Source organism: Antennarius striatus, chromosome 14 (assembly GCF_040054535.1).
Source record: "Antennarius striatus isolate MH-2024 chromosome 14, ASM4005453v1, whole genome shotgun sequence".
Classification (NCBI taxonomy): domain Eukaryota; kingdom Metazoa; phylum Chordata; class Actinopteri; order Lophiiformes; family Antennariidae; genus Antennarius; species Antennarius striatus.
In genome coordinates, this window is record NC_090789.1 from 21,385,230 (window position 1) to 21,404,173 (window position 18,944).

Consider the following 18,944-nt stretch of genomic DNA (forward strand, 5'->3'; position numbering starts at 1 on the left):
AATCCAGGGTCCAGAATGTCAGGGTATAAAAAAAAACCCAGCCGGAACAAGAAAGTAATAAATCAAACACTTGATGTTCCCAGGGTCGCTTCAGTGATTCACAAACTTTTATCTGCTCAGTCTCTCACACCAACATAAAGACTATTTTTTACAAGTTTTATCACATAAATTCTCCGTGTCTGTTACCGTCTTGCTGCTGTGTTTGTTTCGTTTACACACAAACACCGCGTTCCTTGCGTGAAGGGGGCAGGACATACGTAGCCCTAGCCAATGGCAACTTGGCTCAACTGAAGGTAACCAATGGAATCACTTTTAAGTTTTTCTTCACAGGACGACCTACTGAAGCAAAAGACCTCTGGGATAAAATGAAATTATAAATGAAAAAAGATTATAATGAGAAAGGTTGTTTGGATTGATAAATGTATGCATTAAAATAAAAAAGGTGTTCTAAATGAAAGCATAAGTTTAACATGTTTATCGTATTTTAAAGTTTTTTTCCCACATATTTTAGCAAGTTAGGTTTTGTGTTTCCACCCGGTTACAAATGGTTAGCCACATTCTTGAAGTAAAAAAACATCTGACTTAAAAGTGTTAAGAAACGATAAAACCCTCTGAGCTCTAACTCGCGACTTCACACTTCTCACATTGATGGTTGAAAAGGTGAGAGTCATGAGTATGTTTTAAAATCAACAGGTACAATGTTTTAAAAGACAAATATTTAAAGGATTACATTTAACACAGGTTCATTTCTGGTGATGTGAATCTCATTTCACTATCTCCATAGTCTGGAGGTGATTCCTGAGATTCTGACCTCCGGAAGCCAATATTTGCACGTCTCTCTAACGGAGTTGATTGAAGTGCTATGTTTAAAAACGAGCACTGATTGGGTGAAACGGGGGGTGGGGGGGATTTGTCCGGCTCCACAGGTGAACTGTGAGTCACTCGGTTCAGTTCTGATGCAGTCCTTATTGCTGGGTGTCGGGGAGGGGGTTGTCGCTGGACTCGTCTTCTGTCAGGTTCATGCAACCTAGAACACTCAAAACACAGACAAAAAGGAGAAGACAAAAGTTTATATTTTTTTTACTCGCGAGGAGAACGGACAGAGGTGTGCTCGATACAAATGTCTATCCGCTCTAAGGATTTCTCTGCCAAACCCTCTTTTTATTTAGGGCAGTCCCTGTTTACATTTATTTTTTCTAAGGGATGGGGGGCAGAAAGACGACAGTAAAACATCTGGCATGATGCAATAAAAAAGTGAGTCATTCTAATCTGTTTTAGGGCATCCTCTCCTTTGAAGATAACAACTATTGTCATTCTTATTGTCATTCAGAGGTCGCATCCTGCTCAAATGGCTCCCACCAACACTCTGGTGGTCCCCCTGCTGATTTTGTCTGCCTGGAAAAGAACTTAAAACATAGCAATACACTTCATACAGATATAAACATTAACATGGCCATGTTAGAAAGAGTAAAAGGAATATAAGTATATATGAGATAATTTATATACATAATTCTAACCTCTTCCCCCACTGTGATGACTCCCTGTGGAGTCCTCATCAGGGGAATCGAGTCCAGTTGCACCCAAATCCTGGCTCCGCCCACCTGCTTCAGTTGCTTCTGCAGGGCGGAGCTCAGGCCCCTCTCCTTTTCCCGCCTCACTGGGCTGTTCTCCTCCAACCATGATGTTTGGCACAGTTGCTACACCTGGGCAGCCATTTTGTTTCATTGGCTTCATTTTCCTGTGTCTTTTTGGCCTTTGTTGGCAAATGAAAGTGGGCAGTCTGAAGAGGTGAGTGGAAGCCCCACAGAGATTGCATTTCCTGCCCAATTTCTTTGCACTTCCCACAAATGATTTTGTTTGGACGGGTCTCTGGGTCCAAACTAAACCGGAACAAGACCCAAGCCCAATTATATGGACCATGGACAACGACAGAAATGACTGCCCCTGACTGTGACCCAGACTGACCAAAAAATTCTGGGGTTTAGATTTGACAAGGAAGGGGGAGGGAGAATGAATTGGCCGGACGTCTTAGGGAAAGTTAGACAAAGGCTAGGGTACTGGGGACTGAGGGAACTGACGATGGAGGGGAAGGTTTTAATCATTAAAGCAGTGATTTTACCTTTGTTTTTATTAATCAGTTCTGTTTTTACCCCTCCCAGGAGAATTACTTTAGCCCTGGAACGAGCCATTTTTAACTTATGGGGTTCCAAGTGGGAGAGCCTGAGAAGAGACGTGATGAAGAGGCCAAAAGAAAGGAGGCAAAGGAGCTCCAATCCTCTCCTCCTGTTAATGACAATTTACACATCCACACACATCAAAATAGTGACAACCCCATCCAGAAACCCAAAAACGGCAGCTATGTCACGTTTTTGGATGGGGTCCTACCTCAGACGGCTCAAAATTTTAACGATTGGTCTTAAATTTCCAGTGTCTTTTAACCTGCCACCGGCCTATGCTTTTATTCAGAATTTTTTAAAGCATTTTAGCCTACAGCAGGAAGGATTGGAGGTTTTAACCAACCATCGTTCTCTCTTATGCGTTGTACAGGAGCGGGAACCAGTGAGTCCAGTGCGCGGCCTTGCACTCAGCGAGCCCTCCATGGTTTGGCGCAACGTGAACCATCCCGCTCTCCCAAACAGACTCCAGGATCTGTCTTGGATGGTGGCACATGAGATCCTCCCAGTCAATTCCGTCATGCACTCCCGGGGAATGTCGACGCTGTCGGCCTGCCCCCGACCTGGTTGTGGCACGCCGGAGTCGGTGAGGCACCTGCTCTGGGAGTGCAGTGCTGCTGTGGACCTGTGGGAAATGGCCGGCTCCTCGCAATTCCCGTACTTGCCAGCAAAGGAGGTCCTCACAGCACAACTGGTGCTCTACGGGGTAAGCAGAAGGCCTATACCCCCCAAAGGATTTTGCCAAGCAGTGGCTGGCAATCAACGCCATAGAAAACGCCATCTGGACCTCCAAAAATTTGCTGGTAAGAAAGCACATGCAGATCCCCCACCGTGGCTGTGATCCAAATGGCTGCAGCAACCATCAGGGCAGCCGAGACCACCCAAGGACGCTGCCACAAAGAAGAATCGCCTCTGTGCTCATTCGGAGGGGGGAGCTGGACCCACAATGCTGAAAAGGACACAGCAGCAGCGGCCTGGCTCTCCGGGAGAGGCAGGTGGGAAGGAGCACCAGGGCGGGGATCTCTGCCGAGTGCCTGGACAGGACCCCCGAGAGACCTACTGTTTGGAAGAGCGGGATGAGTTACCCTTGGTAGGGGCTCACTGCGCTCCTGTACAAACGGGACTTTGGTTGGAGTTTTTAATGTTATTTTTATTACTTTTATGGACAGTTGACACTTTTTTATTTTTTGCACGTTTTTAATCTTTCAAACAACTTTTTGAAACATTTTTATCTTTATTCCTTTATAAGTGATATCTATTGTGTTATACAACTAAATTTATATGCCTCTGAAAGATGTGGATGACAAAGGAATTGAAAACTGTAATGTGACAAATGAACCAAGTGTCAATAAATGTTTTCAAAACAAAGTCTGTTATCAGTTTAATATCTGATATGTCCCCTACCCGGGGACTATATATTAAATTGATTTTTGGAACAGGGAGATGGAACAGGAGCTTGCTCCTTCTCCACGCATCGACCTGGTATTTCAGTAGGTCCAGGAACGGTGCATCTCCCCAATGTTGTTCAAAAATAATGCGGTGTGGTCACAAGCATCTGATCATGCGATGATCTGTCAACGCTTTGAAAAATGTTTACTTGTGTACTTGGTAAGCTAGTTGGTGTTGTAGCAGAAATGTTACTCTTGCATTTTTTGAACCTTAATTGTTATTAATTCAAGTCTTTTGAATTGTCTTAATTCAAGTCATTTGAATGTAATCTGTAAAGAGCATTATATCGTCACCAATGATATGCTGGTGTTGTATAACAGCTGCTCTCAGGCTGACAGGAAGGCTCTGTTTGTAACGTCCACTTTTTGCCGACCAGCAACCGTTGCCCATGGGATATGCTGAATGGTCTGTCTGTCAGTCAGACAGACTGACTGACTGACTGACTGACTCGCTTCTCGGCCTTTTGGCTAAGACTGCGGTCACTCCCGTTTAGCAGGACTCTTTCACATTTATTGAATCAGTTCCTGGCTTCTTGGGAGTATATTGTCTTGCACATTTGTTTGTTTTTAACTGCTGTTTTTTTGCACACTTTGTATTTGCACTTTAGGTCTACTTGCTTGAAGGTAAGTTTCTCTTTTACTCTAAATTATTGTGTTTTAGGGTTTTAAAAGTAATTTATTGGTATTTATTTATTTATTTAGTTTTTAGTGGTGCCTCCAGCCATGTCGGCTGCACCGGCCGGCATGCGGAGGCACCACAGCGTCCGTTTTAAATTTAAAGAAAAGGATGGTAAGCTCCTGGGAATGTCAAGGTTGGACTTCTCCCGAAAGCTCATCCAAAAGACTCTTGGCTTCAGACCTGACGACCTTAATTGTATACTAGGACTGCCCTTTAACAAAGGATATGATGTAAGTTTTCGCACGGCCCCACTGTTGAATGAATTTTGGACACGCTTTGAGAACGCTAAGACCCAGTTTTCTGTTTTTGACATTGAGAAACTGACTGACAATGCTGCTAAAACTGTCATTGTCAGGATGTTCAATGAAACCGTCAATGCAGAGGACATTTGTTTGTGGCTGGGTAGATATTGCACGGTGAGAGGACAGGCTACCAAGGTCAGAGATGAAGACGGTATTTGGAACTGTGCCTGGAGGGTCCCCATTCAGCAATGGCAGGACCCTCTGGGCTTCCAGGGCCTGAAATCTCTGCCCTCCATGATAGTCCTGGGAACTAACCGGGGCTACATTCACTACCAGGGCCAGCCCAAGCTGTGCCACAAATGTGGCAAGCATGGGCACCTGGCCGAGGCGTGTGACCAGATAATTTGTGGGAAGTGCAGAGAAATTGGTCATTCCTTTGAAGAATGCACCAATGGCAGGAAGTGCAATCTCTGTGGAGCAAATACACATCTCTTCAGAGATTGCCCTCTTTCATTTGCCAACAAACTTAAGGCTAAGAAAACACAGGAGACTGAAGCCAATCAAGTAGAAAATGGCTGCCCAGGTGCAGCAAATGTGCTAAGTGAAGAGGCGGGGCTGGGAGTTCCAAACCTCCCGCCAACAACCACGGTTGGAGGAGAACAGCCCGGTGAGGCCGGAAAAGGGGAGGAGCCTGAGCTCCGCCCCGTAGAGGGACCTGAAGAAGCAGGTGGGCGGAGCCAGGACTTGGGTGCAGCTGGACTTGATTCCCCTGATGAGGACTCCACAGGGAGTCTCATTACAGTGGGGGGAGACGAGTCCAGCGACAACCCCCTCCCCGACACCCAGCCCAGCAATAAGAGGACTGCGTCTGAACTGTCCAGCTCTGAGGCTGAAGAAGCCTCAGAGAAGAGGGGGAGAGCTGAGTTCGACTCTCAGAGCCCTCCTGAGGAGCGGTACAAAGCCTCCCCCCCCGGTTCACCCAACCAGTGCTCCTTTTTAAATATAGCGCTACAATCAACTCCGTTGGAGAGACGAGCGAATATTGGCTTCCGGAGGTCAGAATCTCGGGAATCACCTCCAGACTGTGTGGAGATAGTGAAATGAGATTCTTTCACATCACGAGAAGGAAACCTGTGTTAAATGTAGTCTTTTAATTATTTATAGTCTTTTAAACTGTCGTACCTGTTTTTAAAACATACTCATGACTCTCACCTTTTCAACTATCAATGTGAGAAGTGTGAAGTCGCGAGTTAGAGCCCAGAGTGTTTTATCATTTCTTAACACTTTTAAGTCAGATGTGTTTTTACTTCAAGAATGTGGCCTACCTTTTTTACAAAAATACACACAGTGGGAGGAGACCTGGCCACAAACGTCGATCTGGAGTGGATCCAACCATAATAAGAATGATGGAGTGGCCATTTAAATTAAAAACCCTCAGGTTCTGGTGAAGGGCAGCACCGTGGTGAAAGAGGGTAGGGCACTTTTAGCACACCTGACTTTTATGGGGCACGATTTTAACCTTTTAAATGTATATGGTTTTAACGAAAAAAATGACAGGTATGACTTTTTAGAAGACCTGCAGTCCCACATGCTAGGTAGGGCACCATTAGTTGTAGGAGGTGATTTTAACTGTGTTTTAAACAAAGAAGACAGGAAGAGGATAGGGGAAGATTTTAAATTGGACAAAACATCGGTTTTATTACAGGGCTTATGCAGGGATTTTAGACTCACTGACTGCTTTAAAGCCATGCATCCCAGAGAGGAGGGCTTCACCTGGTTCAGTGGTGACGGCACCAAAGCCTCTCGCATAGATTATATCTTTATACGGAATTGGGTGCCGACCGATGCTAGATTAACCCCTGTCTTTTTCTCGGATCACCTCATGCTGTCCTGCACACTGTCACTCCCTTCAGGTGTGACGGTAGGGAGAGGTCTGTGGAAACTCAACTGCTCCCTTTTAGAAGATAGGGAGTTAGTTAGTCAGTTCCGGGAGCAGTACAAAGAGTGGCAGACCCTCCAAGACTTCTACACTACATGTGCGCACTGGTGGGAAATAGTGAAGGAAAGGACCCAGACTTTCTTTAGGCAGGCACTTAAGAGAAAGAAAGATAGGGAAAACAGACGCATGATGGGTCTGCAAAAGAGACTACAGCGCTATTTTCTTTTAACACAACAAGGAATTGATTTTAATAATGAAATTAAAAGTATTAAAGGAGAAATGTCGCGACTGGCAGAAACAAAAAGTAAAGGGGTTATTTTAAGAAGCAGAGAAAAGGAAACAGAAGAAGGTGAAAAGTGCACACGTTATTTTTTTAGAAAGATTTTAAATAAAGGGGGGACTATTTTAAAACTAAAAAATGACGACGGACGCACTTTACACACAACAGAGGAAATAAAAGATAACGTAGAATTATTTTACTCTCAATTGTATAAAGAGAAACCTGTTTTTAATGACACCCTACAAGAAGTTTTAAATTCCATTGAATGTCAGGTGACCGAAAATGTGTTTTTATCCCAAAATTTTAGCGTCGAAGAACTCAAGTGTTTTAAAAATTTTAACAGAGGGAAGTCCCCAGGACAGGACGGACTTCCCTTTGAGTTTTATTTGACCTTTTGGGACATTTTAGCACCTGACTTACTAACTGTTTTTATGGAATTTGAGAAGCTAGACCGACTGCCAGACAGTTTTAAGATAGGGATAGTGACTCTACTCTACAAGAGTAAAGACAAGACTGACCTGAAAAACTGGAGACCTATCACGCTTTTAAATTTCGACTGTAAACTTTTTAGCAAAATTTTAGCGAATCGACTGACTATGGTTTTAGAGGACTTGATTCACCCGGATCAAGCCTGTGCCATCCCGGGGAGGAAGATCACCGACAGCCTCGTACTGATTAGAGACACCATTTGTCTGGCGAGAGACGAAAACACTCGGCTAATAGTCCTAAATTTAGACTTTGAAAAGGCCTTTGATCGAGTCTCGCACCAGTACCTGTTCCAGGTACTGCAAAAAATGGGGCTTCCAGAGAGGTTCATAGCTTGGGTGGGATTGCTGTATAGAGGGATCAGCAGCAAAATCCTGGTTAACGGGCATCTGACAAAAGCAGTAGGAATCAACTGCGGTGTCCGTCAGGGTTGCCCGTTATCTCCTCTCCTGTACGCGATTTGCATCGAGCCGCTGGCACAGATCTTGAGAAGGGACCAACGAATCCACGGGGTCTTTGTGCCAGGGTCCGGGGGACTGACGAACAAATGCGTTTTGTACATGGACGACATAAACATTTTATGCACGGACCTCTCGTCAGTCAACCGGACCCTGGACTTGACAGACTGGTTCGGACGGGCCTCTGGGTCCAAACTAAACCGAGACAAGACCCAAGCCCAATTTTACGGACCATGGACAGCGACCGAAACGACAGGACTGCCCCTGACTGTGACCCAGACCGACCAAAAAATTCTGGGGGTTAGGTTTGACAAGGAGGGGGGAGGGAGAACGAATTGGCCAGACATTTTAGGGAAAGTTAGACAGAGGCTAGGGTACTGGGGACTGAGGGAACTGACAATGGAGGGAAAGGTTTTAATCATTAAAGCAGTGATTTTACCTTTGCTTTTATTGGTCAGTTCTGTTTTTATTCCCCCAAGGAGAATTATTTTAACCCTGGAACGAGCCATGTTCAACTTCCTGTGGGGTTCGAAGTGGGAGCGCCTGAGGAGAGAGGTCTTGAAGCTACCTAAGGACAAAGGAGGAAAAGGAGTCCCAGACCTCTCTGCCTTTTTAATGTCACTATACACAGCCACACACATTAAAATAGTAACGACCCCATCCAGAAACCCCAAAACGGCAGCCATGACACGTTTCTGGATGGGGTCCTACCTCAGACGTCTCAAAATTTTAAAGATTAGTCTTCAATTTCCAGTGTCTTTTAACCTGCCACCGGCCTATGTTTTTATCCAGACCTTTTTAAAGCATTTTAGCCTGGAGCAGGAAGATGTGCAGGTTTTAACTAACCATCGTTCCCTTTTATGTGTTGTACAGGAGCGGGAACCAGTGAGTCCAGTGCGCGGGCTTGCACTCGGCGAGCCCTCCACGGTTTGGCGCAACGTGAACCACCCCGCTCTTCCAAACAGACTCCGGGACCTGTCATGGATGGTGGCACACGAGATCCTCCCAGTCAGGTCCGTCATGCACTCCCGGGGAATGTCGACGCTGTCGACCTGCCCCCGACCTGGTTGCGGCGCGCCGGAGTCGGTGAGGCACCTGCTCTGGGAGTGCAGCGCTGCCGTGGACCTGTGGGAAATGGCCGGCTCCTCGCAATTCCCGTACCTACCAGCGAAGGAGGTCCTCACACCACAGCTGGTGCTCTACGGGGCCAGCCAAAGGCCCGTCCCAAAAAGGGACTGGACAAAACAGTGGCTGGCCATCAACGCCTTGAAGGACGCCTTGTGGACCTCCCGAAATTTGCTGGTAGGAAAGCACATGCAGATCCCCCCCGTGGCTGTGATCCAAATGGCTGCCGCAACACTCAGGGCAGCCGAGGCGGCCAGCGGCCGCCCAAGGACACAGCCACCAAGAAGAATCGCCTCTGTGCCCATTCGGAGGGAGGAGCCGGACCCCCAACGCTAAAAAGGACACGGCAGCAGCGGCCTGGCTCTCCGGGAGAGGCAGGCGGGAAGGAGCACCAGGGCGGGGATCTCGGCCGAGCGCCTCGACAGGCACCCCGAGAGACCTACTGTTTGGAAGAGCGGGATGAGTTACCCTTGGTAGGGACTCACTGCGCTCCTGTACAAACGGGACTTTGGTTGGACTTTTTTTAATGTATTTTTTATAACTTTTATGGACATTTGACACACCTTTTAATTTTTGGCACATTTTATTTTTTAAAATGAACTGAAATCCTTTTTACCCATGACTGTTTTTATCTGTATGATTTTATGATCGATAATATTTATTGACTTGTACAGAGAAATATTTATATGAAAAAGAAGTTGTGGATGAAAAAATGAAATGTGACTGAAATGAAACAAATGAACTAAGTGTCAATAAACGTTTTCAAAACAAAAATCTGTTCTTATCAGTTTAATATCTGATATGTCCCCTACCCGGGGACTATATATTAAATTGATTTTTGGAACAGGGAGATGGAACAGGAGCTTGCTCCATCCTCTCCACGCATCGACCTGGTATTGCAGTAGCTCCAGGAACGGTGCATCTCCCCAATGTTGTTCAAAAATAATGCGGTGCGATCACAAGCATGTGATCATGCGATGATCTGTCAACGCTTTGAAAAATGTTTACGCTTGAGTAAAAAGTGAGTGTACTTGGTAGGTTGGATGGCACTGTATAAGAAATATTAGATTCTTGCATTTTTTGAACCTTAATTGTGATGAATAATAAGTCATTTGAATGTAATCTGGCAAGAGCATTATATCGTGACCAACAATATAGTGGTGTTGTATAACAGCTGCTCTCAGGCAGACAGGAAGGCTGTGTTTGTAACGTCCCCATTTTGCCAACCTGCGGCCATTGCCTTTGGGATATGCTTCCTGTCCTGTCCTGTCCTGTCCTGTCCTGTCCTGTCTGTCTGTCTGTCTGTCTGTCTGTCTGTCTGTCTGTCTGTCTGTCTGTCTGTCTGTCTGTCTGTCTGTCTGTCTGTCTGTCTGTCTGTCTGTCTGTCTGTCTGTCTGTCTGTCTGTCTGTCTGTCTGTCTGTCTGTCTGTCTGTCTGTCTGTCTGTCTGTCTGTCTGTCTGTCTGTCTGTCTGTCTGTCTGTCTGTCTGTCTGTCTGTCTGTCTGTCTGTCTGTCTGTCTGTCTGTCTGTCTGTCTGTCTGTCTGTCTGTCTGTCTGTCTGTCTGTCTGTCTGTCTGTCTGTCTGTCTGTCTGACTCAGGTGATAGGTCAAATGTTAAACAGTCGCTGGCCGCCAACCCGGAGCCACATAATTCCTTAACCCACACGCATTCCGGGTCGTTACTGGATTCTGTGGACCATCAAAGTAAAGGTCAGGGTGGCACCTGGGTCACCTGTATCTTACAATATCACAGTATCGCTTCTCGGCCTTTTGGCTAAGATCAAGTGTAGTATCTGTTCTTATCAGTTTAATATCTGATATGTCCCCTACCCGGGGACTATATATTAAATTGATTTTTGGAACAGGGAGATGGAACAGGAGCTTGCTCCATCCTCTCCACGCATCGACCTGGTATTGCAGTAGCTCCAGGAACGGTGCATCTCCCCAATGTTGTTCAAAAATAATGCGGTGCGATCACAAGCATGTGATCATGCGATGATCTGTCAACGCTTTGAAAAATGTTTACGCTTGAGTAAAAAGTGAGTGTACTTGGTAGGTTGGATGGCACTGTATAAGAAATATTAGATTCTTGCATTTTTTGAACCTTAATTGTGATGAATAATAAGTCATTTGAATGTAATCTGGCAAGAGCATTATATCGTGACCAACAATATAGTGGTGTTGTATAACAGCTGCTCTCAGGCAGACAGGAAGGCTGTGTTTGTAACGTCCACATTTTGCCGACCTGCGGCCATTGCCTTTGGGATATGCGTCCTGTCCTGTCCTGTCCTGTCCTGTCCTGTCCTGTTCTTCCTGTCTGTCTGTCTGTCTGTCTGTCTGTCTGTCTGTCTGTCTGTCTGTCTGTCTGTCTGTCTGTCTGTCTGTCTGACTCAGGTGATAGGTCAAATGTTAAACAGTCGCTGGCCGCCAACCCGGAGCCACATAATTCCTTAACCCACACGCATTCCGGGTCGTTACTGGATTCTGTGGACCATCAAAGTAAAGGTCAGGGTGGCACCTGGGTCACCTGTATCTTACAATATCACAGTATCGCTTCTCGGCCTTTTGGCTAAGATCAAGTGTAGTATCTGTTCTTATCAGTTTAATATCTGATATGTCCCCTACCCGGGGACTATATATTAAATTGATTTTTGGAACAGGGAGATGGAACAGGAGCTTGCTCCATCCTCTCCACGCATCGACCTGGTATTGCAGTAGCTCCAGGAACGGTGCATCTCCCCAATGTTGTTCAAAAATAATGCGGTGCGATCACAAGCATGTGATCATGCGATGATCTGTCAACGCTTTGAAAAATGTTTACGCTTGAGTAAAAAGTGAGTGTACTTGGTAGGTTGGATGGCACTGTATAAGAAATATTAGATTCTTGCATTTTTTGAACCTTAATTGTGATGAATAATAAGTCATTTGAATGTAATCTGGCAAGAGCATTATATCGTGACCAACAATATAGTGGTGTTGTATAACAGCTGCTCTCAGGCAGACAGGAAGGCTGTGTTTGTAACGTCCCCATTTTGCCAACCTGCGGCCATTGCCTTTGGGATATGCTTCCTGTCCTGTCCTGTCTGTCCGTCCGTCCGTCCGTCCGTCCGTCCGTCCGTCCGTCCGTCCGTCCGTCCGTCCGTCCGTCCGTCCGTCCGTCCGTCCGTCCGTCCGTCCGTCCGTCCGTCCGTCCGTCCGTCCGTCCGTCCCGACCGACCGACCGACCGACCCGACGACCGAATCGACTCGCCGATCCGACCGACTCAGGATATCCGACTCCGACCGAGACCGATACCGACCCCGACCGACAGATCCGACCGACCGACCGACCGACCGACCGACCGACTCAGGTGATATGTCAAATGTTAAACAGTCGCTGCACGCCAACCCGGAGCCACATAATTCCTTAACCCACACGCATTCCGGGTCGTTACTGGATTCTGTGGACCATCAAAGTAAAGGTCAGGGTGGCACCTGGGTCACCTGTATCTTACAATATCACAGTATCGCTTCTCGGCCTTTTGGCTAAGATCAAGTGTAGTATCTGTTCTTATCAGTCAAGTGTCCATAAAAGTTATAAAAAGAACATTAAAAAAAAAAAAGTCCAACCAAAGTCCCGTTTGTACAGGAGCGCAGTGAGTCCCTACCAAGGGTAACTCATCCCGCTTTTCCAAACAGTAGGTCTCTCGGGGTGCCTGTCGAGGCGCTCCGCCGAGATCCCCGCCCTGGTGCTCCTTCCCGCCTGCCTCTCCCGGAGAGCCAGGCCGCTGCTGCCGTGTCCTTTTTAGCGTTGTGGGTCCGGCTCCTCCCTCCGAATGGGCACAGAGGCGATTCTTCTTGGTGGCTGTGTCCTTGGGCGGCCGCTGGCCGCCTCGGCTGCCCTGAGTGTTGCGGCAGCCATTTGGATCACAGCCACGGGGGGGATCTGCATGTGCTTTCCTACCAGCAAATTTCGGGAGGTCCACAAGGCGTCCTTCAAGGCGTTGATGGCCAGCCACTGTTTTGTCCAGTCCCTTTTTGGGACGGGCCTTTGGCTGGCCCCGTAGAGCACCAGCTGTGGTGTGAGGACCTCCTTCGCTGGTAGGTACGGGAATTGCGAGGAGCCGGCCATTTCCCACAGGTCCACGGCAGCGCTGCACTCCCAGAGCAGGTGCCTCACCGACTCCGGCGCGCCGCAACCAGGTCGGGGGCAGGTCGACAGCGTCGACATTCCCCGGGAGTGCATGACGGACCTGACTGGGAGGATCTCGTGTGCCACCATCCATGACAGGTCCCGGAGTCTGTTTGGAAGAGCGGGGTGGTTCACGTTGCGCCAAACCGTGGAGGGCTCGCCGAGTGCAAGCCCGCGCACTGGACTCACTGGTTCCCGCTCCTGTACAACACATAAAAGGGAACGATGGTTAGTTAAAACCTGCACATCTTCCTGCTCCAGGCTAAAATGCTTTAAAAAGGTCTGGATAAAAACATAGGCCGGTGGCAGGTTAAAAGACACTGGAAATTGAAGACTAATCTTTAAAATTTTGAGACGTCTGAGGTAGGACCCCATCCAGAAACGTGTCATGGCTGCCGTTTTGGGGTTTCTGGATGGGGTCGTTACTATTTTAATGTGTGTGGCTGTGTATAGTGACATTAAAAAGGCAGAGAGGTCTGGGACTCCTTTTCCTCCTTTGTCCTTAGGTAGCTTCAAGACCTCTCTCCTCAGGCGCTCCCACTTCGATCCCCACAGAAAGTTAAAAATGGCTCGTTCCAGGGCTAAAATAATTCTCCTTGGGGGAATAAAAACAGAACTGACCAATAAAAGCAAAGGTAAAATCACTGCTTTAATGATTAAAACCTTTCCCTCTATTGTCAGTTCCCTCAGTCCCCAGTACCCTAGCCTCTGTCTAACTTTCCCTAAAATGTCTGGCCAATTCGTTCTCCCTCCCCCCTCCTTGTCAAACCTAACCCCCAGAATTTTTTGGTCGGTCTGGGTCACAGTCAGGGGCAGTCCTGTCGTTTCGGTCGCTGTCCATGGTCCGTAAAATTGGGCTTGGGTCTTGTCTCGGTTTAGTTTGGACCCAGAGGCCCGTCCAAACCAGTCTGTCAAGTCCAGGGTCCGGTTGACTGACGAGAGGTCCGTGCATAAAATGTTTATGTCGTCCATGTACAAGACGCATTTGTTCGTCAGTCCCCCGGACCCTGGCACAAAGACCCCGTGGATTCGTTGGTCCCTTCTCAAGATCTGTGCCAGCGGCTCGATGCAAATCGCGTACAGGAGAGGAGATAACGGGCAACCCTGACGGACACCGCAGTTGATTCCTACTGCTTTTGTCAGATGCCCGTTAACCAGGATTTTGCTGCTGATCCCTCTATACAGCAATCCCACCCAAGCTATGAACCTCTCTGGAAGCCCCATTTTTTGCAGTACCTGGAACAGGTACTGGTGCGAGACTCGATCAAAGGCCTTTTCAAAGTCTAAATTTAGGACTATTAGCCGAGTGTTTTCGTCTCTCGCCAGACAAATGGTGTCTCTAATCAGTACGAGGCTGTCGGTGATCTTCCTCCCCGGGATGGCACAGGCTTGATCCGGGTGAATCAAGTCCTCTAAAACCATAGTCAGTCGAGTCGCTAAAATTTTGCTAAAAAGTTTACAGTCGAAATTTAAAAGCGTGATAGGTCTCCAGTTTTTCAGGTCAGTCTTGTCTTTACTCTTGTAGAGTAGAGTCACTATCCCTATCTTAAAACTGTCTGGCAGTCGGTCTAGCTTCTCAAATTCCATAAAAACAGTTAGTAAGTCAGGTGCTAAAATGTCCCAAAAGGTCAAATAAAACTCAAAGGGAAGTCCGTCCTGTCCTGGGGACTTCCCTCTGTTAAAATTTTTAAAACACTTGTGGAGTTCTTCGACGCTAAAATTTTGGGATAAAAACACATTTTCGGTCACCTGACATTCAATGGAATTTAAAACTTCTTGTAGGGTGTCATTAAAAACAGGTTTCTCTTTATACAATTGAGAGTAAAATAATTCTACGTTGTCTTTTATTTCCTCTGTTGTGTGTAAAGTGCGTCCGTCGTCCTTTTTTTTAGTTTTAAAATAGTCCCTCCTTTATTTAAAATCTTTCTAAAAAAATAACGTGTGCACTTTTCACCTTCTTCTGTTTCCTTTTCCCTGCTTCTTAAAATAAACCCTTTACTCTTTGTTTCTGCCAGTAGCGACATTTCTCCTTTAATACTTTTGATTTCATTATTAAAATCAATTCCCTGTTGTGTTAAAATGAAGTAGCGCTGTAGTCTCTTTTGCAGTCCCATCATGCGTCTGTTTTCCCTAACTTTCTTTCTCTTACCTGCCTGCCTAAAGAAAGTCTGGGTCCTTTCCTTCACCATTTCCCACCAGTGCGCACGTGTAGTGTAGAAGTCTTGGAGGGTCTGCCACTCTTTGTACTGCTCCCGGGACTGACCAACTAACTCCCTATCTTCTAAAAGGGAGCAGTTGAGTTTCCACAGACCTCTCCCTACCGTCACACCTGAAGGGAGTGACAGTGTGCAGGACAGTATGAGGTGATCCGAGAAAAAGACAGGGGTTAATCTAGCATCGGTCGGCACCCAATTCCGTATAAAGATATAATCTATGCGAGAGGCTTTGGTGCCGTCACCACTGAACCAGGTGAAGCCCTCCTCTCTGGGATGCATGGCTTTAAAGCAGTCAGTGAGTCTAAAATCCCTGCATAAGCCCTGTAATAAAACCGATGTTTTATCTAATTTAAAATCTTCCCCTATCCTTTTCCTGTCTTCTTTATTTAAAACACAGTTAAAATCACCTCCTACAACTAATGGTGCCCTGCCTAGCATGTGGGACTGCAGGTCTTCTAAAAAGTCATACCTGTCATTTTTTTCATTAAAACCATATACATTTAAAAGGTTAAAATCGTGCCCCATAAAAGTCAGGTGTGCTAAAAGTGCCCTACCCTCTTTCACCACGGTGCTGCCCTTCACCAGAACCTGAGGGTTTTTAATTAAAATGGCCACTCCGTCATTCTTGTTATGGTTGGATCCACTCCAGATCGACGTTTGTGGCCAGGTCTCCTCCCACTGTGTATATTTTTTTAAAAAAGGTAGGCCACATTCTTGAAGTAAAAACACATCTGACTTAAAAGTGTTAAGAAATGATAAAACACTCTGGGCTCTAACTCGCGACTTCACACTTCTCACATTGATAGTTGAAAAGGTGAGAGTCATGAGTATGTTTTAAAACCAGGTACGACAGTTTAAAAGACTATAAATAATTAAAAGACTACATTTCACACAGGGTACCTTCTCGTGATGTGAAAGAATCTCATTTCACTGGACACTTGACACACCTTTTTATTTTTTGGCACATTTTTATTTTTCAATGAACTGAAACCCTTTTTACCCATGACTGTTTTTATCTGTATTATTTTATGATCAATAATATTTATTGTCTTGTGCAGAAAAATATTTATATGAAAAAGTTGTGGATGGAAAAATGAAATGTGACTGAAATGAAACAAATGAACTAAGTGTCAATAAACGTTTTCAAAACAAAAATCTGTTCTTATCAGTTTAATATCTGATATGTCCCCTACCCGGGGACTATATATTAAATTGATTTTTGGAACAGGGAGATGGAACAGGAGCTTGCTCCATCCTCTCCACGCATCGACCTGGTATTGCAGTAGCTCCAGGAACGGTGCATCTCCCCAATGTTGTTCAAAAATAATGCGGTGCGATCACAAGCATGTGATCATGCGATGATCTGTCAACGCTTTGAAAAATGTTTACGCTTGAGTAAAAAGTGAGTGTACTTGGTAGGTTGGATGGCACTGTATAAGAAATATTAGATTCTTGCATTTTTTGAACCTTAATTGTGATGAATAATAAGTCATTTGAATGTAATCTGGCAAGAGCATTATATCGTGACCAACAATATAGTGGTGTTGTATAACAGCTGCTCTCAGGCAGACAGGAAGGCTGTGTTTGTAACGTCCCCATTTTGCCAACCTGCGGCCATTGCCTTTGGGATATGCTTCATGTCCTGTCCTGTCTGTCTGTCTGTCCGACCGTCCGTCCGATCCGACTCGAGAACCGACCGACCGACCGACCGACCGAACCGACCGACCGACCACCGATCCGACCGATCCCGACCGATCCGACCTACCGAACCGATCCCGATCGCCGAACCGAACTGTAGCCGACCGACCGATCCCGATGCCGACCTGATCCGACCTGAACCGGACCGACCGACCGATCCGACCGACCGACCGACCGAATACCGACCGACGATCCGACGACCGACCGACCGACCGACCGAGACCGAGCCGTCCCGAAGTCCGAGCCGACCGACCGAACCGACCGACCGACCGACCGACCGACCGACCGACCGACCGACCGACCGACCGACCGACCGACCGACCGACCGACCGACCGACCGACCGACCGACCGACCGACCGACCGACCGACCGACCGACCGACCGACCGACCGACCGACCGACCGACCGACCGACCGACTCAGGTGATAGGTCAAATGTTAAACAGTCGCTGCACGCCAACCCGGAGCCACATAATTCCTTAACCCACACGCATTCCGGGTCGTTACTGGATTCTGTGGACCATCAAAGTAAAGGTCAGGGTGGCACCTGGGTCACCTGTATCTTACAATATCACAGTATCGCTTCTCGGCCTTTTGGCTAAGACTGCGGTCACTCCCGTTTAGCAGGACTTTTTCAGATCTATTGAATTAGTTCCTGGCTGTTTGGGAGTATATTGTCTTGCACATTTGTTTGTTTTGAACTGCTGTTTTTTGCACACTTTGTACTTGCACTTTAGGTCTACTTGCTTGAAGGTAAGTTTCTCTTTTACTCTAATTTATTGTGTTTTAGGGTTTTAAAAGTAATTTATTGGTATTTATTTATTTATTTATTTAGTTTTTAGTGGTGCCTCTAGCCATGTCGGCTGCACCGGCCGGCATGCGGAGGCACCACAGCGTCCGTTTTAAATTTAAAGAAAAGGATGGTAAGCTCCTGGGAATGTCAAGGTTGGACTTCTCCCGAAAGCTCATCCAAAAGACTCTTGGCTTCAGACCTGACGACCTTAATTGTATACTAGGACTGCCCTTTAACAAAGGATATGATGTAAGTTTTCGCACGGCCCCACTGTTGAATGAATTTTGGACACGCTTTGAGAACGCTAAGACCCAGTTTTCTGTTTTTGACATTGAGAAACTGACTGACAATGCTGCTAAAACTGTCATTGTCAGGATGTTCAATGAAACCGTCAATGCAGAGGACATTTGTTTGTGGCTGGGTAGATATTGCACGGTGAGAGGACAGGCTACCAAGGTCAGAGATGAAGATGGTATTTGGAACTGTGCCTGGAGGGTCCCCATTCAACAATGGCAGGACCCTCAGGGCTTCCAGGGCCTGAAATCTCTGCCCTCCATGATAGTCCTGGGAACTAACCGGGGCTACATTCACTACCAGGGCCAGCCCAAGCTGTGCCACAAATGTGGCAAGCATGGACACCTGGCCGAGGCGTGTGACCAAATTATTTGTGGCAAGTGCAGAGAAATTGGTCATTCTTTTGAAGAATGCACCAATGGCAAGAAGTGCAATCTCTGTGGAGCAAACACCCATCTCTTCAGAGACTGCCCTTTTTCTTTTGCCAACAAACTTAAAGCTAAGAAAACACAGGAGACTGAAGCCAATCAAGAAGAAAATGGCTGCCCAGGTGCAGCAAATGTGCTAATTGAAGAGGCGGGGCTGGGAGTTCCAAGCCTCCCGCCAACAACCACGGTTGGAGGAGAACAGCCCGGTGAGGCGGGAAAAGGGGAGGAGCCTGAGCTCCGCCCTGCAGAGGGACCTGAAGAAGCAGGTGGGCGGAGCCAGGACTTGGGTGCAGCTGGACTTGATTCCCCTGATGAGGACTCCACAGGGAGTCTCATTACAGTGGGGGGAGACGAGTCCAGCGACAACCCCCTCCCCGACACCCAGCCCAGCAATAAGAGGACTGCGTCTGAACTGTCCAGCTCTGAGGCTGAAGAAGCCTCAGAGAAGAGGGGGAGAGCTGAGTTCGACTCTCAGAGCCCTCCTGAGGAGCGGTACAAAGCCTCCCCCCCCGGT

The 18,944-nt window shown here is 46.9% G+C and overlaps 2 non-coding genes and 4 pseudogenes across 2 annotated transcripts; all 6 read left to right on the forward strand.

The window, feature by feature from the left end:
- Nucleotides 1-3,522: 3,522 nt before the first annotated feature.
- LOC137607911 (U2 spliceosomal RNA) lies at nt 3,523-3,690 on the forward strand (annotated as a pseudogene).
- A 5,895-nt stretch (nt 3,691-9,585) lies between these two features.
- On the forward strand, nt 9,586-9,758 carry LOC137607905 (U2 spliceosomal RNA; annotated as a pseudogene).
- Nucleotides 9,759-10,585: 827 nt separating this feature from the next.
- LOC137607962 (U2 spliceosomal RNA) lies at nt 10,586-10,776 on the forward strand. The gene has a single exon (XR_011038123.1). It is a non-coding gene; the product is annotated as a U2 spliceosomal RNA (small nuclear RNA).
- A 604-nt stretch (nt 10,777-11,380) lies between these two features.
- LOC137607963 (U2 spliceosomal RNA) lies at nt 11,381-11,571 on the forward strand. Its single transcript, XR_011038124.1, has one exon. It is a non-coding gene; the product is annotated as a U2 spliceosomal RNA (small nuclear RNA).
- Nucleotides 11,572-12,336: 765 nt separating this feature from the next.
- Nucleotides 12,337-12,444, forward strand: LOC137607912 (U2 spliceosomal RNA; annotated as a pseudogene).
- A 3,909-nt stretch (nt 12,445-16,353) lies between these two features.
- On the forward strand, nt 16,354-16,526 carry LOC137607906 (U2 spliceosomal RNA; annotated as a pseudogene).
- The last annotated feature ends 2,418 nt before the right edge of the window (nt 16,527-18,944 follow it).